Source organism: Amphibalanus amphitrite, unplaced genomic scaffold (genome assembly GCF_019059575.1).
Source record: "Amphibalanus amphitrite isolate SeventyFive unplaced genomic scaffold, NRLGWU_Aamphi_draft 000712F_arrow, whole genome shotgun sequence".
In the NCBI taxonomy this organism is placed as follows: domain Eukaryota; kingdom Metazoa; phylum Arthropoda; class Thecostraca; order Balanomorpha; family Balanidae; genus Amphibalanus; species Amphibalanus amphitrite.
In genome coordinates, this window is record NW_024882206.1 from 224357 (window position 1) to 237420 (window position 13064).

Genomic DNA, 13064 nt, shown 5'->3' on the forward strand with positions numbered 1-13064 from the left:
CACACGCAGGCATAGGTACAGAGACACAGCAAGTTATCTGTCTGCAGGGGCGTCGACGCGTAAGGAAAACTGGTCCGACTTTTTCTCGGGGGGCCCCCACCGGTGGGGGCCCCCAGGGGCCCCCGTGGCCGCAGCAGGGCCCCCGAGAGCCCCAACAGGGGCCCCCCGCGGCCGCAGAAGGGGACCCCGCGGGCCGCAGCAGGGCCCCGCGGTGTCTAGCAGGGCCCCAGAGGCGCAGCAGGGCCCCCGCGGTCTCTAGCAGGGCCCCCCGAGCCGCAGTAGGGCCCCCGCGGTCTGCAGCAGGGGCCCCCGCGGTCTGCAGCAGGGGCCCCCGCGAGCCACAGCAGGGCACCGCCTAGTCGAAAAAGTGGTCCGACTATTCGGAAAAGTCGGACTGGTGTCGACGCCCCTGTCTGTCTGGGTTTTACGAGTTGAAGCATGATCCGTCGCAGTGGCGGATCAAAGGGGGGGGGGCAAAATGGGCATTTGCCCCCCCCAAACGGCATAATTTTAACATTACGCCTATGGACGATGCATGGAAAAAATCGATAAATTTTATGGTTTGCCCCCCAAAACTCTGAGCTGGATCCGCCTCCGATCCGTCGGGCGTCACAATTCGCAAACAGGCGGCCAGGCCGGGTGTTAATCGACCAGGGGCGGATCCAAGGGGGGGGGGTCACATGGGTCATGCCCCCCCCCCTTGAGGCCCGGGGGCCCAAAGACCCGCCAGGGGCACCACCGGCCTATCAGGGGTATCACAGTCCTGACAGGGGCACCACAGGACCGCCAGGGGCACCACAGGCCTAGCAGGGACACCACGGGCCTGGTGCCCCTGGGCCCTGACAGGACTGTAACGCCCCTGACAAGCCTGAAGTGTCCCCGGCAGGCACGTGGTGCCCCTGACAGGCCTGAGGCGCCCCTGCAAGGCCGGTGGTGCCCCTGGCAGGCCTGTGGTATCCATGGCAGGCCTGTGGTGCCCTTGCTAGGCCTCTGGTGCCCCTGACAGGCTTGTAATGCCCCTGGAAGGACTGTGGTGCCCCTGGGCCCTGACAAGCCTGAGGTGCCCCTGACAGGCCCGTGGTGCCCTTGTTAGGCCTGTGGTGCCCCTGACAGGCCTCTGGTGCCCTTGCTAGGCCGCTGGTGCCCCTGGCAGGCCTCTGGTGCCCTTGCTAGGCCGCTGGTACCCCTGCGCCCGGAGAGGACTGTTGCCCCTGAAAAGTCTGAAGTGCCCCTCGGCAGGCCCGTGGTGCCCCTGACAGGCCCAAGGTGCCCCTGCGAGGCCGGTGGTGCCCCTGGCAGACCTCTGGTGCCCCTGGCAGGTCTGTGGCGCCCCTGGCAGACCTGTGTTGACTGGTGCCCCTGCTAGGTCGCTTGTGCCCCTCACAGACCTGTGGTGCCCCTGGGCCCTGACAAGCCTGAGATGCCTGGCTGTGACAGGCTCGTGGTGCCCCTGATAGACCAGTGGTGCCCTTGCTAGGCCTGTAGTGCCCCTGGCAGGCCTCTGGTGCCCCTGCTACCCCTGCGTCCGGAGAGGACTATGGTGCCCCTGAAAAGCCTGAAGTGCCTCTCGACAGGCCCGTGGTGCCCCTGGGCCCTGACAGGCCCAAGTTACCCCTGCGAGGTCGGTGGTGCTCCTGGCAGGCCTCTGGTGCCCCTGGCAGGTCTGTGGTGCCCCTGGCAGGCCTGTGTTGATTGGTGCCCCTGCTAGGCCGCTGGTGCCCCTCACAGGCCTGCGGTGCCCCTGGAAGGACTGTGGTGCCCCTGCCCCTAGGGGTGCTCATGGGCCCAACAGGCCCGTTGTGCCCCTGACAGGCCTGTCGTGTATACTTGCTAGACCTGTGGTGCCCCTGCTTCCTGGCAGGCCTGTGGTGCCCCTGGCGGGCCTGTGGCGCCCCTACAAGGCCGTAGGTGCCCCTGACAGGTTTGTGGTGTACCTGGAAGGACTTTGGTGCCCCTGACAAGCCTGAAGTGTCGAGGACAGACGCTTTAGACGCCAGGGTCAAGTTCGTCGGACTGACAACGATTTGCTTACCTGATAACGTTCCTGGTAAGTACTCACTACTCAGCGTCCACAACATATATACACATAGCACATTCATATATACTTGCTTACAAGTTACAATTGGTAAATGTGGTTGTTGCTAAGAGTTAAGATACTGACTAAAAATAAAAAATAAAAAGAAAAAAACTGAAAATGGGGGCACCACCAAAATGAAGTGGACGAAATCCGTTGAGTTTTTAATTTTGGGTATAGGTAGGGGCACCACTTCGATTCATGACCCTCCCCTTGGAGTTTTCCTGGATCCGCCCCTGTAATCGACGCGGAAGCCACTGGGTATTTCGCTAAATGCCTCACTTGAGAGCTGAGACGGGAGAAACAAAGTGAAGACGCGTCAAATAAGGATAACTTATTCGTGCTTCATTGGTTGCTTGGTAAGGTACAGTGAAACCAAACGAAAGAACGCTCGGTTGTGTTCGTCCAAAAAGGACGGTTTACAAAAAAACAAACAATTAAGTTGTGTTAGATGTGTTCCTGATTCCTTTGTTTGGTCTTTATTAATACTTTTCCTTTTTCCAATGATTAAAAAAATGTGCTTAAATTAGCGGGAGTCGTAAGCTCGGGACAAATCCCAAGGTTTGCTGTTGAATCCCAAGGTCCCAAGGTCGGGTTCAATATCCCAAGATCTTGGGACAAATCCCAAGCTTTGGTAACCCTGAATACAAGTTCAGAAGCAAACAAACATTGCGCCAGATTTCGTATGAAACGCGCCATCATCCTGAAGTTTCTACCACAGACGGTAGTTCAACCGCAGCCGTAGTGCAAAAACCCCTGCCCACCTTACCCCACGGCGGAGCTCGGTTGCAATTTGTAAATACGCCGCTGGTTGCGGGGAAAAGTGCTGATTTTGTCGCAGTTTTAGGAGCCGGTGATTCGGCTGGATTTTTAGGCTACTTTTTCGTTCCGATTCCTGTATTTCATAGTGTTTAGCTTTTAAATATTTTAGTTCTCTCAGAAAAATATTACTTGCCTTATAGATTTGGTTAAATTGTTTCATTTTTATAAGCCGACCGCTAGAGTCATAAAACAATACATCAGCACTACAATTATTGTAAACAAACAAATCAAAATGGAGCACCGCTTGGCTCTGTTCCAAGGCCTGTTTCAAGTTCATCTGGTGTTTTCGTACTCGTGTACGTCGTTTTGTTGGAAGTTTCGGATCCCTTGTGATTGAATTATATCATATTTAAGAAACATGTTGACTGAAAACAATTCCAAGTATCCAGGAGGCTAAGGCTCCAGGGTCCTGACTCCTGAGCCCTGAGCAATATTGATATCAAGTTGAATTTAGGACATGTTGGTTGATAAACGCAAGTTGGTCTGGCTCACTTATCAGCAAGAAAAAGTAAAATTAAAAGAGCTTATTGGACAAAAACAAGTATACTATTGCAGGAGATCATGAAGAGCCCGCTGAGCAATACCAAGCCAGAAAATGCTGGCTGATGAACGCATATTTATGTATTGGTGTGAATATTGAATTATAACTTACAACAGCAAGATTAATTTGTGCTAACTATCAAGTGAAAAAAATCTAGAATGAATGAACTCGGGCAGCTTTACTTTGCAGAATGGTAATGTCGTAATGTGCATTACTCAGTGTCTGACAAATGAAACACACAATCATTCCATTGCTACTGGAGGAGTCAGCTTGCCGCTTGGATCACTAAATCAGCTTAATGTTAAATGTGATGTTCATAATTACTTTGCATTTTTTTTAAAAAGGATTTTAGAAGAATTGTCAAAGTGACAAATACAATCCATGCAACGATGTGATCATATGATGTGTTCATAGTCATGAGTGATTGTTGGTCCAATATACAATAGCAAAGCTGTCAGCATTTCTTTCTGTGGATGGCCAGAAATGACTCAGAACATAGAAGTATTAATTTTCTTCACAGGACTGGGATAAAAAGTACTGAGGGTAATCTTCCAGCAAGGAACTTAATAGTTTATTTTGACTTGGTATGAGATGTAGGCACAAGTACGTAGGTACTTAGTCATATAGCTAGTAGTTGTGGTTAGTTGGGTGCTCTTAAATTAGGTTGTAGTTTTTAAATTGCCTAGTGTCCATAAAAATGTGACCTGAGGGCTGAGCATACCTGACTAACCTGACCTAACCTCAATCATCATTCATCACACATATTTGCAACCTACCCAAGACCTGCATAGCAGTAGCACTCAGTTATAGGTAGGTACTTACTCACCCTAGCTCCATCTCACCTGCTAACCTTCAACTTGCCAACAGTTAGCTCACCTTGCCAAGCTGTATCCAACTATCCAGGGAAACAGTCAAATGAGGAACTGGCTCATTGGGTGGCTGGTGAGAGTCTGTGCGATTAAAGTGTCTCTTCTCTGAAGCTGCTCAGCACTACAGTGTATGCCATGTTAGATGCTCAGAAAAATGTGGGAAATGATAACTAGGCTACTTTAGTGCTTTGTTCATGCTCAAGACATCAACAAGTACAAATCCTGTGGGGTAAAGCTATGAGCTGGATGAGTAATGAGTATGCCAGGTGAGTGTGCTGTTGGACTGTAGTAAATATACAAACAAACACAGGGTCACAGTTATATTCAATCTCCACAAAAACATACAACAAATAGCTAAGCCTTGCAGTCACAAAAACGCTTTGATTTACAAGATAGGTATACAATATATCCTCTGTCCTTGGGGATCTTCCTGCCAAGTTGAAGTAAGATGACTGAACTTCAGGATTGATCAACCTTTTCTTCTTAGCCACAGCTTATATACGAGAAAGACTAAATGCTTGGTTGATTAACTGCCTTGAAAATTTTATGATCCATCTTCAATTCTGATATGAAGGCACGAAGAAAATAGTTCCCTCTCCTCTTGGAATACACAAAACAAAATATGTAATATTTAATAACTTCTTAGTGGATGGACAAGAGCAATTATAGCTTCCCCTCAAGTAAACCTCTGGCACTGACGAACTACACTGACACCTCTGATCCAAGATAAACTTGAAATGTGTGAATCTGTCTAGTCAATCATGCACCGGATGGAACTTGAGGTCAATATGATATTTTGCGATACAACGTTACTTTAGAACATTTTTGCATGTTTGCTTCATATTTTGTAACAAACGCGCAAGAACTGCAATATCACAGCACTATATGCTTCTGGACAAAATGCAATGGTAGTGAAAACTTAGCGCTGATGGTATTCATTCTTGGCCAAACGTAATCACAAAATGTTTTTGTAGTAACTATTAAATTCCAGCCAAAAACAGTGCACGACTTCAAAAAGAATCATTCCAATGACGGTCCATTCTTGCGGTCCTGAAATCGCCACTATTTCCGGCCTCTCCAACGCAACTCGTTGTCCAGACGTAAATATGCCACGGACACAGGGGAGGAGCGCGTATTTACAAATTGCAACCGAGCTCCGCCGTGGGGTAAGGTGGGCAGGGGTTTTCGCACTACGGCTGCGGTTGAACTACCGTCTGTGGTAGAAACTTCAGGACGATGGCGCGTTTCATACGAAATCTGGCGCAATGTTTGTTTGCTTCTGAACTTGTACTGTTATTGCTGTGAATTCTTGAAGTGGGACTTGCGAGTGTTTCAATAACAGTTTGTGGATTATTTGAGTTTCTTTATATAAACATAGAATAGTATTATGAAACATTGTGTGGAAACTGCAAATACTGATATGATCAATTGTTTAGTTTGGGAATTGATACATATTTTGTAGAGATTTGTCTGGCAAATGGTGTAACAAACCTCAAGCCTGTCATGATTGTGATCTGAAGCTGTTGTAGCAAATCAAAATTGCTTTGATGTTACATAGTACCTTGTTGGAAAGACTGGAGCATGGTTCAAGATGATGTGTAAAAATTCAAGATTTGTGCGAAAGCTTGTGAGTGAAGAACGAAAACAGTTGTATATGAGGGCTCAATCAAACGTAGAAATGGACGACAAAAGTAGAGTTTCAACATTCCAGCATGTGAGAATAACTTCAGAAATTCATAGTTCTTGTAGCATTGCATTCTTCTTATGTACAGTTATAGGTTTTGTCAGGGTATTTCAAATTCATTGTGTCAGTTGAGATATAGATGTATTGCGGACAAATTTTAGAATCATTGCATGGTAGCTAGGACGCTAGGTACTTGTTCGGTAAAAAGGTATGTGATGAATGCCATGAGAAGGTTTTTATGATTTAATATATGGTCGTTGTTGTACCTACAAAAATGCAAGCTTACTAGCAACTAGTTTCTGAATCAAATGGAAAGTACTAGGGTGACCCGCGTGCTCCGCAACGCGAAAAGGGGGTATTTTCGATTGACGGGTGTTTGGTTGTTCTTGTGTCGGTTTGGTTATCCATCCATTTCGGTCGATTGCTTTTTGATGGCTAAATGATTTGGTTTGGAAAGAATATCTATCGGATCGAGGTGCCCGTGTCTGATAAGCATGCTTTCTACTCCAGAACCTGTCAATAGTTCAGTGAACCTGTCAAATGTGTTTTATAATTCAGGTGCGTAGTTTAATGACAAATGAAAGGCGTAGATAATTTTCACTAAAAATCGTTTTGCAGAGGTTTGAAACATTTATATTTTTAAGAATACTGTTGCTTGTAATGCAAACGTGATGATTGGATCTTGGAGAGAATTGAATGCTCTTTCCAATGATAGCATTTTCAATTGTCAAGCGTATCAGGTTAAGCAGCAAACCCCGTGTAATTATTTAGTGCCACAATATGGGCAAATGCCATTTTCTCCAGCGATTTGTTCCACCTTGTTTTTGATCAATTAGCTTTTCACAATTTTATCATGAGAGGCGGTACATTTCTCCTGCAAATAGGCGTTGTTTTGACTCATTCATTCTGACGGTCACGTGAAAATAAAATAAAATCCAAAATCCATTTAAAACGGCACTTTTTGAAATAAAATTGCCCTCACGTGTGCACGTGGCGCGTGCCATCCTCCGCACCGCACACCATTCGATAGCCCGTTCGATTCTCTACACGATGGTGTTTTCCCCGTGCCAATCGGGCCCACGGTTACCGAGATATTGCACGGAAACCGGACCCGTGTCGGGCAAATTTAGCCATTTTCGCCCGTTTTTGCCAGCCGATTAATACATGTAAAGTCTATGACGCGAATTTGCACTTTTTGGGCACGCGCCACGCGCTCGCTATCGATCCGATCGAGCCGAGACCGCTCAAAGGCACGTTGTCCATCCTTGTTCTATGAGTTGCGCAAACTTCAGCGCGGTAGGTGCAACGGTGTGACCTGTAACCCGCGCTACGTAGCACCATGTCGCGACCTTCGTTATAGACAGAAACTACGCCCTCCTCAAATAGTAATATAGATTTGCCATGCATGTAAATATGTACCTGCAAAGTATGTCAATAAATTTGTGTGATGTTGACCAGAGAGCTTTATCATCTGGGCTATGTCGCTTCTTACATTAGGTGTTAAGCATAGTAATTACGGATGAACTTTGTGCCAGTATCTTCAATGCACAATGTATGTAGCAACTAGCATGTCTACAACCCTCACTGATCCTGCTATAGCTATAGGCATTTGGCACCAGCAAGACCAAGGGCATGAACTTCACAGTTGCACAAGCTTTTGTCATGTACCACCAGTCACTTTTTTACTAAAGGTGCACATAGCAGTGCACACAACAATGTGCAGAGGGCCTACACAAAAACAACATGATTAGTGTGCACTACGCACAGCTTGTACCCTGATTATTTGAATATTTTGATCACTCAACAGTCAACAGTCAGGAGATATACCCACATGTTTGTGGTTGTCGGGTGAACCAAAAAATAAATAAATAATAAAATAATTATTGAATATCACATTTATTTAATTATCCATTTGAGTAGGATTGCGGGTTTTTTGAAGTGCTCAGTTTTTGCAGCGAGCTTTTTCTCTTAGGGCTTGCGAGATAGCTGCGTACACACATATCTCTTCAGCATTAGACGATAACAAGGAATGCGGCTGATTCACGTGCGATTGTGAGTGAGGTACCCTCAGTTTGAAGATTCGGCTGTAGAATATGTAGTTTTAAATACGTAGTTTGACGTATTCTCGGAAAAGTGAGATACGGCCAGGAATGAATGTGGGTACCTCCGTCCTGAAGATTCTGATCGGCGCCGATTGAAATAATTCGCCGTGCATATCTCGGCTTATTGACGACCGATTGACACGGGACAAACACCGATCGATACCAAATGGCTCTGGGGGGGGGGGGGGATAGAGTGGCAAGTTTTCCTACCCGACGAACCCGGAATTATCCCGAGGGGGTAGGGGTGGGAGTAGAGTCGGGGGAACGGGGGGGGGGGCGAGTGCAAGTACCAAGTACTTTCGCAAGTACCAAGCAAGTACCAAGTACTTTTACAAGTACCAAGCAAGTACCAAGTACTTATGCAAATACCAAGCAAGTACCAAGTACTTTGGCAAATACCGAGTACTTATGCAAATACCAAGCAAGTACCAAGTACTTTGGCAAGTACCGAGTGCAAGTACCAAGTACTTTTGCAAGTTCAGCAAGTTTTCGCCAATATCGAAGCTTCTAGACGTCCGATCGTCACCGGAAAAACACCATTCGATCCCAAATTTTCTCCTTAATCTTTTTATGGCCAAAGCGACGCGGAGCGAGCCAAGATATCTTGTTTATATATCCATTTGAGTAGGATTTCGGGTTTTTTGAAACGCTCAGTTTTTGCAGCGAGCTTTTTCTCTTAGGGCTTGCGAGATAGCTGCGTGCACACATATCTCTTCAGCATTGCGCGCCTCACAGGAATGCGGCTGATTCACGTGACAAACTCGGTGGCGGTCCCTCCGTTGCGGAGATTCGCCGCCGACCGCCCGACGACGGGAAAAACTGCCGAGTCTGCCGGCAGCTGCTGCCACCTGGACCGCAGTTGGGGCGGCCGGACCGGTGGCTGCTGCCACCTAGCGGTACAACCGCAGTCTGGCGCATACAAGACCGCAGCGTACACTTATCAAAGCATACATGGAAGTCGTAACATACAACGTTCAAAACATACAAAACAGACCAGGTAGTCGAAACATACAAAAGTGCAGTACCAAGTACATTTGCGAATACCAAGCACTTTCGCAAGTACCAAGCAAGTACCAAGTACTTTTACAAGTACCAAGCAAGTACCAAGTACTTATGCAAATACCAAGCAAGTACCAAGTACTTTGGCAAATACCGAGTACTTATGCAAATACCAAGCAAGTACCAAGTACTTTGGCAAGTACCGAGTACTTTGGCAAGTACCAAGCAAGTACCAAGTACTTTTGCAAGTTCAAGTTTTTCGCCAATATCGAAGCTTCTAGACGTCCGATCGTCACCGGAAAAACACCATTCGATCCCAAATTTTCTCCCGAATCTTTTTATGGCCAAAGCGACGCGGAGCGAGCCAAGATATCTTGTTTAATTATCCATTTGAGTAGGATTGCGGGTTTTTTGAAGTGCTCAGTTTTTGCAGCGAGCTTTTTCTCTTAGGGCTTGCGAGATAGCTGCGTACACACATATCTCTTCAGCATTAGACGATAACAAGGAATGCGGCTGATTCACGTGCGATTGTGAGTGAGGTACCCTCAGTTTGAAGATTCGGCTGTAGAATATGTAGTTTTAAATACGTAGTTTGACGTATTCTCGGAAAAGTGAGATACGGCCAGGAATGAATGTGGGTACCTCCGTCCTGAAGATTCTGATCGGCGCCGATTGAAATAATTCGCCGTGCATATCTCGGCTTATTGACGACCGATTGACACGGGACAAACACCGATCGATACCAAATGGCTCTGGGGGGGGGGGGATAGAGTGGCAAGTTTTCCTACCCGACGAACCCGGAATTATCCCGAGGGGGTAGGGGTGGGAGTAGAGTCGGGGGAACGGGGGGGGGGCGAGTGCAAGTACCAAGTACTTTCGCAAGTACCAAGCAAGTACCAAGTACTTTTACAAGTACCAAGCAAGTACCAAGTACTTATGCAAATACCAAGCAAGTACCAAGTACTTTGGCAAATACCGAGTACTTATGCAAATACCAAGCAAGTACCAAGTACTTTGGCAAGTACCGAGTGCAAGTACCAAGTACTTTTGCAAGTTCAGCAAGTTTTCGCCAATATCGAAGCTTCTAGACGTCCGATCGTCACCGGAAAAACACCATTCGATCCCAAATTTTCTCCTTAATCTTTTTATGGCCAAAGCGACGCGGAGCGAGCCAAGATATCTTGTTTAAATATCCATTTGAGTAGGATTTCGGGTTTTTTGAAACGCTCAGTTTTTGCAGCGAGCTTTTCCTGTTAGGGCTTGCGAGATAGCTGCGTACACACATATCTCTTCAGCATTAGACGATAACAAGGAATGCGGCTGATTCACGTGCTTTTGTGAGCGAGGTGCTTCCCTCCGGGAGAAATTCGCCGTCCCCATATGCTTAACACAGAGCCGAGCGGCGGCTGACAGGTGGCCGGCTCTCGGGAGATCGGCAGCCGACACTCGAAAAATCGACAAGCCGCCGCTGAATGCGCGTGCGGCAGTGCTGAGCCGAGTCGTTCCCACGGTCTGAGGTACCCCCAGTTTGAAGATTCGGCTGTAGAATATGTAGTTTTAAATACGTAGTTTGACGTACATCTCGGAAAAGTGAGATACGGCCAGAAATGAGTGTGGGTCCCTCCGTTCTGAAGATTCTGATCGACGCCGATTGAAATAATTCGCCGTGCATATCTCGGCTTATTGACGACCGATTGACACGGGATCAACACCGATCGATACCAAATGGCTCTGTGGGGGGGGGGGAGTAGAGTGGCAAGTTTTCCTACCCGACGAACCCGGAATTATCCCGAGGGGGTAGGTGTGGGAGTAGAGTCGGGGGAACGGGGGGGGGGGGGGCGAGTGCAAGTACCAAGTACTTTCGCAAGTACCAAGCAAGTACCAAGTACTTTTACAAGTACCAAGCAAGTACCAAGTACTTATGGAAATACCAAGCAAGTACCAAGTACTTTGGCAAATACAGAGTACTTATGCAAATACCAAGCAAGTACCAAGTACTTTGGCAAGTACCGAGTACTTTTGCAAGTACCAAGCAAGTACCAAGTACTTTTGCAAGTTCAGCAAGTTTTTCGCCAATATCGAAGCTTCTAGACGTCCGATCGTCACCGGGAAAACACCATTCGATCCCAAATTTTCTCCCGAATCTTTATATGGCCAAAGCGACGCGGAGCGAGCCAAGATATCTTGTTTAATTATCCATTTGAGTAGGATTGCGGGTTTTTTGAAGTGCTCAGTTTTTGCAGCGAGCTTTTCCTGTTAGGGCTTGCGAGATAGCTGCGTACACACATATCTCTTCAGCATTGCGCGCCACACAGGAATGCGGCTGATTCACGTGCTTTTGTGAGCGAGGTGCTTCCCTCCGGGAGAAATTCGCCGTCCCCATATGCTTAACACAGAGCCGAGCGGCGGCTGACAGGTGGCCGGCTCTCGGGAGATCGGCAGCCGACACTCGAAAAATTGACAAGCCGCCGCTGAATGCGCGTGCGGCAGTGCTGAGCCGAGTCGTTCCCACGGTCTGAGGTACCCCCAGTTTGAAGATTCGGCTGTAGAATATGTAGTTTTAAATACGTAGTTTGACGTACATCTCGGAAAAGTGAGATACGGCCAGAAATAAGTGTGGGTCCCTCCGTTCTGAAGATTCTGATCGACGCCGATTGAAATAATTCGCCGTGCATATCTCGGCTTATTGACGACCGATTGACACGGGATAAACACCGATCGATACCAAATGGCTCTGTGGGGGGGGGGGAGTAGAGTGGCAAGTTTTCCTACCCGACGAACCCGGAATTATCCCGAGGGGGTAGGTGTGGGAGTAGAGTCGGGGGAACGGGGGGGGGCGAGTGCAAGTACCAAGTACTTTCGCAAGTACCAAGCAAGTACCAAGTACTTTTACAAGTACCAAGCAAGTACCAAGTACTTATGGAAATACCAAGCAAGTACCAAGTACTTTGGCAAATACCGAGTACTTATGCAAATACCAAGCAAGTACCAAGTACTTTGGCAAGTACCGAGTACTTTGGCAAGTACCAAGCAAGTACCAAGTACTTTTGCAAGTTCAGCAAGTTTTTCGCCAATATCGAAGCTTCTAGACGTCCGATCGTCACCGGAAAAACACCATTCGATCCCAAATTTTCTCCGAAATCTTTTCATGGCCAAAGCGACGCGGAGCGAGCCAAGATATCTTGTTTAAATATCCATTTGACTAGGATTTGGCGTTATTTGAAACGCTCAGTTTTTGCAGCGAGCTTTTCCTGTTAGGGCCTGCGAGATACCCGCGGAAACACATATCTCTTCAGCATTGCGCGCCACACAGGAATGCGGCTGATTCACGTGCTTTTGTGAGCGAGGTGCTTCCCTCCGGGAGAAATTCGCCGTCCCCATATGCTTAACACAGAGCCGAGCGGCGGCTGACAGGTGGCCGGCTCTCGGGAGATCGGCAGCCGACACTCGAAAAATCGACAACCCGCCGCTGAATGCGCGTGCGGCAGTGCTGAGCCGAGTCGTTCCCACGGTCTGAGGTACCCCCAGTTTGAAGATTCGGCCTTAGAATATGTAGTTTTAAATACGTAGTTTGACGTACATCTCGGAAAAGTGAGATACGGCCAGAAATGAGTGTGGGTCCCTCCGTTCTGAAGATTCTGATCGACGCCGATTGAAATAATTCGCCGTGCATATCTCGGCTTATTGACGACCGATTGACACGGGATAAACACCGATCGATACCAAATGGCTCTGTGTGTGTGTGGGGGGGGGGAGGGGGTAGAGTGGCAAGTTTTCCTACCCGACGAACCCGGAATTATCCCGAGGGGGTAGGTGTGGGAGTAGAGTCGGGGGAACGGGGGGGGGCGAGTGCAAGTACCAAGTACTTTCGCAAGTACCAAGCAAGTACCAAGTACTTTTACAAGTACCAAGCAAGTACCAAGTACTTATGCAAATACCAAGCAAGTACCAAGTACTTTGGCAAATACCGAGT

The 13064-nt window shown here is 47.7% G+C and overlaps 1 protein-coding gene across 1 annotated transcript in view; it reads left to right on the forward strand.

Moving 5' to 3' along the window:
• Positions 1–13064, forward strand: part of LOC122365031 (ATP-dependent RNA helicase DDX51-like) — a 34777-nt gene that overhangs the window by 1996 nt on the left and 19717 nt on the right. The gene's annotated exons all lie outside the window — the stretch shown is intronic.